General features: G+C 39.9%; 1 pseudogene; it reads left to right on the top strand.

Annotated features, from left to right (window-relative positions):
• The first annotated feature begins 5238 nt into the window (after positions 1-5238).
• Positions 5239-5622, top strand: LOC150009986 (mitochondrial pyruvate carrier 2 pseudogene; annotated as a pseudogene).
• Positions 5623-8522: the final 2900 nt, after the last annotated feature.

Genomic DNA, 8522 nt, shown 5'->3' with positions numbered 1-8522 from the left:
TGTTGTGATGAAGCCGCCAATCACCAGTTGCCCATAGCTGCAGCCATTTTTGTTGTACTGCATCTCTCAACAAACAAAGGACATTGAGATAGTACTCCTTATTAATTGTTTGGCCTGGAGTGGCATACTCATGATGGACAACACCTTCCCAATCAAAAAACACAGTTAACATAGTCTTGATCTTGCTGGGACTTTGCTGCACCTTCTTTGGGCGTGGAGAACCAGGCAACTTCCATTGGGATGACTGGGCCTTTGTTTTTCGGTTCATAGCCAAAGACCTACGATTCATCTCCAGTTATGACTTTCATGAGAAAATCTGGTTCATTGGTAGTGGTTTGAATCAAGTCATTAGCAACTGCAGCACAGTGTTGCTCTTGCTCTGGTAGCAGAAACCACAGAATAAATTTTGCCATGACATGTTTCACGCCAAGATCTTGCATCAAAATCTTGCACACAGTAGTTTTTGGATTCCCCAGATCAGCTTCTAGTTCTCACACTGTCAGTCGCCAATCTTTGTTGATGCAACCGGTACACATTCAACATTCTCAGGTGTCCTGCTTGTTGCAGGCCTTCCAGAATATGGATCACTCACAACAGATTCTCTACCACCTTTGGAGCATTTGTGCCACGCTTTTAGTTGTGCTGCACTCATTGCATTGTTCCTGAAAGCCTTCTGAATCACACATTTCTGCGGAGGAATGTTCAAGTTTAATGCAAACTTTGATGTGGATTCTGTGTTCTACTCACTCGGTCACTTTGAATGTAACAGTCACACTGTACACATGCTCACTCAACGGCCATTACCACCCCCACTGACTAGTACAGTGAAGTCATCATTATTCACACATGTGCATTCCAGTCCACTCTCCTTGGCTGCCAGGTTACATCGATGTCACGCAAACCATTCTCATTATGTTAACAATGGCTGGACTTTATTCAAAATATCCCCAAACTGAAAACAGACACAGTGTCAACAGTGAAAAAATAACCTATATTGCAATCATACAGCGGAATACTTCCCAGCTATAAAAAGGAGTTAAATAGCGATGCTCACACATGGATGAATCCCAAAAACATTACGTTAAGTGAACGAAGCTTTACATTTAACAAAATATACTGTATCATTCTACTTGTATGAAATATGAAGTTCTAAAACAGGCAAAACTAATCTAGTGGTTACCTCTTGGTGGGATGGTAGGTGCCTAGGGATTAACTGGAAAAGAGCAGGAAGGAAATTTCTGGAGTGACAATACTGTTTTATATCTTGGTAAAAATTTAAATTACACTAATGTATACATTTGTCAAAATTCATCCAATGGCACACTTAAGATTTGTGCATTTCACTTTATGACAATTTTACCTCAGAAATATAAAAGAACCATAAACAAACATTGAATTCAAATTAACTTATGCTATAGCCTTTAGTCATACAGTGTGGCAATATTTGCAACTTACTTTGAGATTCTACAGAATAAAAACAAAATGGATTGATGAATGGATGGAAGGTTGGGTATGTCAAAAATAAATATGGCAACATGTTAATTTTAGAATTTAGGTTATGCATAAATTCTTTCAACTCTTCTGTATGTTTGAAATTTTTCATATTAAAATATTGATGGGGAAAATATTACTTTCTCCTATTTGAGTTTCTCCTCTTCACGGGTAGAGATTGACTCTTGTTAGCCTATGATAAGTATTTGATATATTTCTGATAAATGAATAAATGAATTATAAATGAAAGTTCACAAGACACCTCTGAGGGATAAAACAGTTTTCCTCTGATATGATTTGTAAATCAGAAAATGTAACCTTTGGCATAAACCAAAGACACACTCTAAAGGTGGAAAAAATAAGTCAAGGGTTTTAAAAGTGAGAGTTGTGAGGAGTTGATGATTAAAGAATGGGTTGCTAGGGAAACATGACCATAAATTTACATCATTCATTTTCTGATTGGTGGGGGCAACCAGATTTTCAGGGGTCTGTTGACTCAGTGGTGAGTAAGTAGTGTTGTGAAATAAGAACAATAAGTAGTTTCAATTCATTCATGATCAACAGATAAGAGTCACAGGATTACGGCCAACAGTTAGAGTCATAAGACATGGTCAGCAAAGGTTGGAGGGAGGTTATAATTCCACAGTTAACTTTCAGAGTTGAGCTGCACATTGATGCTTTTGAGACATATTTTTCTGATGATTAATTTTATTTATTTCAAACTAAGAATAATGTCAAATGTTTTATTAATAGAGGAGCCCCAGCCTCTCAGGCATGGTTGCTTATTAATAAAAATGAGCCAGTGGTTAAAATTTCAACTAGAAGTAAATTGGTCCTCAGAGAATAAGTCAGCCAGCCACCATTCAATTGTTTCCTCTTCTACTAATTTTTTTACAGAGAAATTAAGGCTTATGTTACATTAGTCTAATCTTTGTCCCTTTCTGAAGATGAGCAACTTCCATTTTAAAGCAGTGGAGCTGTTCTCTATTCAGAAATAAATATTGTTGATTATTTCAAGTCTTTTTCCTATACATAGCATAAAATGTTTTCAACTTAACATAATAGGATTATTATATACATTTTCCACGTGTCTTTTGTACTTACTAGTATATGGTAAGCATCAGTTCTTTTCATTATTTTTCTAACACACCATTTTTAATAATAGAAATTGTTGAGGATCTATGCCCCCCCCTTTTCTACCTACACTGGATTTTATCTTTTCTTTTAAATCTTTACTAATTTAGGAGATGAAAATTAAGTTTCTATTTTTAATGTATTTTTTCCATTATCATTTAATCCCCTTCTTACAGAACCCCTGGGCTGCTCCAATTGAAAACAAACCCACGGGCTCTTTAGTCAGGGGCCCGACTGCCCGCCGCCAAAATTATAACTCTCAATACCAGAGTTTAGTGAAAAGAAAAATAGTTTATTTAACAGTTACATAGATTTAGTTTTTTGCAGATTTCTGTTGTTAAGTCTTATGTTCTTTAAAACACCCATAAACACATATCCTTGCCTCCCCCCCTACCAAACCAGGCTAGTTTTAGAAAAGTCGGGGAAACCCTTTCCCTACTTTCCAAACACAGTTCAGCTTCACCAGTAGCTGCCAATCATTCAATCCTGATTGGGGAGACCTCGTCTGTGTTATGGGGTCCACCAGCTTTTAATCCAGAACCTCATGGATTCTCAGCCTCCTTGTAAACTGTATAGTTAGTCCTTTTGTAATCCGCACAGTCCGCCTTAACCTTAGTTAAATCCACACAGTCAGTCCTAACACCTTAGTTAAATCCGCACAGTCAGCCTCAGCCTCAGTTAAATGTGCACAGTCCACCCCTAAAATGTCTGCCGCTTATTTTTAAATCCCTGACTACGTCCTCTGAAGCAGTGGGTGTGGTAACCAGTTCTGACCATTCACAGAACCTTACGCAGGTTCTGTGTGCCTTTTCCATACTGTCCCCTGGTTCAAGACCCCTCCCATCTACCTGAGGCTCTGGATGCATTAAAGCCATTTTGCATAAAAAAGACAGTAGCCACCAGCCTCAGGCGTGTGGAAGCATTCGAAAAGCTGCTTCCTTCTCCCCATCCCCCAGCAGCAAACTCTGGGGATTTTTGGACTCCCCTGTTTCCGTAACACCCTCATATCCCCCTCCCCCGCAATCACCACACTGTTGTCCATGTCCATGAGTCCTTTTTCCTTTTTGCTCAGTCCCTATAATCCCTAACTCCTCTTCCTCACCTTAGCTGTCATCCTGTTTTCTATTTATGAGTCTGTCTCTATTTTGCTTATTACTTCAGTTTGTTCATTAGATTCCACATATGAGCAAAATCATGTGGTATTTGTCTTTCTCTGACTGGCTTGTTTCACTTAGCATAATGTTCTCCAGGTCCATCCATACTGTCACAAAGGGTAAACTTTTCTCTTCTTTCTGGCCAAGTAGCATTCCATTGTGTTTTATCCACTCATCTACTGAAGGGCACTTGGGCTGCTTCTATATCTTGGCAATTGTAAATAACGCTGCAATGAACATAGGGGTGCTTAAGTTCTTTCAAATTAGTGTTTTGGGTTCCTTTGGATATATTCCCAGAAGTGGGATTGCTGAGTCAAAAGGCAGATCCATTTTTAATTTTTTGCGGTACCTCCATGCTGTTTTCTACAGTGGCTGCAACAGTCTGCATTCCCACCAACTGAGCACTAGGGTTCTGTTTTATCCACATCCTCGCCAGCACTTGTTGTTTGTTGGTTTATTGATGACAGCCTTTCTGACAGGTGTGAGATGATATCTCATTGTAGTTTTAATTTGCATTTCTCTGATGATTATAACTTTTTAAAACATTTTTTATTATAGTGAGGTTGAAGATTTTCATATTAATTGGTCTTTTGTCTATAGCTTTTTCTTTTATCTTTTCTATTAAAGTATTTTACTGATATATAAAAGCTCTTTATTGGAATCATTAATATTTTGCCACATATGTTAAAATACACATACAAACATATATTTTTTCCAGATTTTAAATTTTGTTAATAAAACTTTTTATTCACAAAAGCTTGATATAAATTTTTGGTTTTCTGTCTATTGTTGTTTCTTCTAATGCTGCCTTGAAAAAGACCTGGAGAACTTGTGAAAGAAAAGAAAACTGGCTTGAGTGGAGAAGCTTGAAGAAGGGAAGGGAGAAAAAATATTAAGGCAAGCGTTCTGAGGAGTAGACAGACCTGGTTTTAATTCCATCTCAGTAGTAACTACTAATTGGGCAAGTGATTAAATCTCTCAGAATCAGTTTCCTCTTTTGTTGATTGAAAGGTTATTGAGAGGGCTAGATTTAAAAAAAAAAAAAAAAAAAAGTAAAGTACTTGAGAGGGCAGAGTACTTAACAAGTTGTAACCATTACAAAAAAAGAAAGATGTCCTCAACCGGTGCTTCTGAAATGTTAATATATTTATGAATCACCAGGCATCTTGTTGAATGTACATTCCAACTCAGTACAGCTGAGGCACAGTCTGAACTTATGCATTTCTAACAAGCTCCCAGATAATGCTGATGTGAGCTCGAAGGCTGTAGTCTTAAGAAAATGGGAATCCTTTACAGAGAATATTTAAGAACCAATTTAGGGCAGGAAGAGCACCCGAGGGGAGAGGAGAATGCAAGGCCCTGAGACGGGGCAAAGTGAGGAGCTACTCTTTGCAGTCAGCCCGGGGACCAGTAGTGGCCACCTGCCCGCACACCCAGCAACCACCTCGCGTCCGCGGAGATGTCAGCCACCAGCGTCCCAGGCCTGAGGGCCACCTACCACCGGTTCCTCAATGAAGTGGAGCTCATGCTGCCCGAGAAATTGTGGCCACTCTACAACCACCCGGCAGGTCCCAGAACAGTTTTTTCCTGGGCTCCAATTATGAAATGGGGTCTGGTGTGTGCCAGGTTGGCTGACATGGCCAGATTTGCAGAAAAGCTCAGCACAGCCCAGTCTGCTGTGTCGATGGCTACAGGGCTTATTTGATCAATATACTCACTTGTAATTATTCTGAAAAACTGGAGTCTGTTTCCTGTTAATTTCTTTGTCGGGGCAGCAGGAGCCCCTCAGCTCTTTCATATTTGCAGATATAACCAAGAACTAAAAGCTAAAGCAAACAAATAAAAGAGTCCCTGATCATCACAACACCCCAGATGTGGACATAACCACCGGAATCTAGTTTGATTTATTATTTGGTTATTGGTAAGGTGATGCTAACTGTGATAACGGTTGGAACACATTTTTTTTTTAAAAAATCTAACTTAACTAGGAGGTAATACTTGATTCAGCAGAAAAATAAAGCAAATTTTTAATAACAGTGTCTCTCTACATATGACTTAAGGAACTTATCTGTGGATATTGGTAACATTTTTCCTACTCTTTGCCCATAATAAATCATACTTGCTCATAGAAAAAAAAAGAGATCCAATTTAACAACCGACATTTATTTTCAGAAGAATTGTGACTCTAAGAACTACAGAGGATTTGCAAGATGGAAGAGATGGCTATCCCTTGAAGGATGAAACTTGAATCCAAAGTTAACTAGGTCAGTGTTTCATCAGATTAAATTAAATTACAGCTGCTCTTGCTATGCAGGGAAGCCAAACCTCAGATGGATAGATAATTGTGCATTAAAGAATAAAGTAAAATATCTAGTGTTCAAGACCTCTCATAACTTCCTTCCCAACATCCATCAAAAGGAAACACCTTTTGTGGGGATTGAGTGTGGGCACAGAGGTCGGGCGGGGGGCGGGGGGGAACAGGGGAGAGCAACAGGGGAAAAGTTGGGACAACTGTAATTGAACAACAATAAAAATTTTTTAATGGAAAAAAGGAAGCACCCTTTATGAAAAAAATTGAGGCCTTGAGAGCAAACAAGCTGCAGTGCTCAGCTTGTGTCTTCTTCCTGATGTAGTGTTTCCCAGCCTCTGCCAATCAGAAGCATCACTTGGAGCATTTGCTCCCATCCCTAGAGTTTCAGAGAGTTCATTGATGGGGGTGGGAGAACCCCAAGCTTCTTTCTGTATTTCTGAACAGAAATAATTTAGGGAACCCTGCCTTAATGCGTTCATCTCCTTTCTTTTCAATTTAAAATTTATATCAGAGAGGAGTTAGCTCAACCTAGTGGACAGAGGTTCTATTGTGAGAAGAAATGGGTGGCATTCAGTAGCTATGTAACCTTAAGCAAGTTAATCATCCTCCTTGATTCTGAGGTCTTTTTCTCATCTGGAAAACAAGCATAATAAAAGCATCTGCGTAAGGTTGTTACAGAAACTAGATAATGTAATAGCTATGGCAGCCACTTGTACACTAAATATAAATGTGATTTCCATAAATGCATTCATTATATCAAATCTTCACCTAGCAAAGTCATTGACATGTCCCTTGGGTTTTCTTAGTGTGGGATTGTATCCACTTAGTAACTGGTGAGTTGGTAAACTAAAGATCTATTTGACATAAAACCTGGCTATACTCCCAATGTTGCCGTCTCTTGTTTGAGCCTCCTGGGGAAAGAGGGCAACCTTCCATCTGTTAGCTCACCTGTAAAATGTGATGATGATAGCTCCTTGCTCCCCTCTTTGAGAGGTGGAGATGCTCTGTAAATGATGAAAGTGAAAGGTGTCTTGTAAACTACAAAATCCATACACATTGTTGGTGCCTGACACTCTAAGAGCCTGAAAGGACAAGGCATCAGTTTTCAGATCCAGTAATATCTCTCCCCTATCCCACCTAATCTTTGCCACAAAGGTCAGGAAGACTTTCCATCACAGCTCAAGAAATGCAAGAATACTCAGAGTTTCTGGCATGGAGGTCAATGCCCCAGGGTGGAGCTGAGCTGCTCAAAAGGCAAAGAACTACTTCACTTGGATAACACTTCAGGTGTGGTACAAAAATCTTGCTCTCTGAATCTTATGTTAAAGAATTCATCATTCATTTAGTCATTCATTCAGGGAATAATCCTTCTCAGCTATATAGAATCTCCTTTCTGAGGAGACAGATTTGGGACATTCTAGATCAGTGTTTCTGATGGAAAAATGATGCAAGTCACATACATAATTTTAAACTTAAAAAACTAAGCAGGTGAAATTAATTTTAATAATATATTTTATTAACCCAATAGACACAAAATGTCATTTTTAACATATCGTCGTCGGCAGCCGTCCGTCTCGAGAGACGATGGTGTAGCTTCTTAAGTGTCTATCTGCACCGCCGAGAATGGCTGTGCAGTCCGACACGGGAGTGACACGGCATCTGTCTCCTCCTGTGTTGAATTGACATCTTGCGATGACGCTGGAGTGTCCTCTCCAGTGGAGCTGAAGCTACAGAGCCTGGGCAGGGTGATATGGAGGGTCTGCTGTTGCCCATGCAGCAGACCCCCCCTCTCTTCGCAGCTGAAGGATCCAAGGGAAAGACGGAGTCGATACAGCTTGGCTTCAGGTGCGCCGCAGGAGTTGCCGGTGTTGACTACAACGTCAAACCGCCTTAGGGACTCCGGCTCTGGATTTTCTGTCGGGGTTTACTCCCTTAGCCTTTCCCCTGAAGAGGTATGCCGCAAGGCAGCGGAGGTTTTTTGGAGTCAGAGTTTTCCTTCTCTGATGTACCCTGACTGGAAGATCGAACCAGCGACACTTAGCTCGCAGGCCGACGCTCAATCCACTGAGCTAAACCAGCCAGGGCTCATTTTTAACATATAGGCTCTTAAAAATTATTAATTTTGCATTCTTTGTTATACTAAGACTTCAAAGTCCAGTGTGTATGTTATAGCACATCTCAGTTGGGACCAGTCACATTTCTAATGCTTCCTAGTCACATGTGGCTAGTAGCTACCTCACTGGACAGAGTAATTCCAAGTATTTTCTTGATGAGATCAAAGGAAAATCCAATTTATTAGCTCCAACTATTTTTAATAATTTTCTTCCCCTTTGCCATCAAGCTCCATCAAATTCCCTAGACCCCTCTCCCTCTGGGGGCCCCTGAGAGTAGCTCTCTGTATCAGACAATTACAACTGGCCCCAAATGTCTGT

This window comes from Furipterus horrens, unplaced genomic scaffold (assembly GCF_987537825.1).
Source record: "Furipterus horrens unplaced genomic scaffold, mFurHor1.1.pri manual_scaffold_5, whole genome shotgun sequence".
In the NCBI taxonomy this organism is placed as follows: domain Eukaryota; kingdom Metazoa; phylum Chordata; class Mammalia; order Chiroptera; family Furipteridae; genus Furipterus; species Furipterus horrens.
The sequence above is the reverse complement of the archived record's forward strand: the minus strand, read 5'-3'. Positions and strand labels throughout refer to the sequence as shown.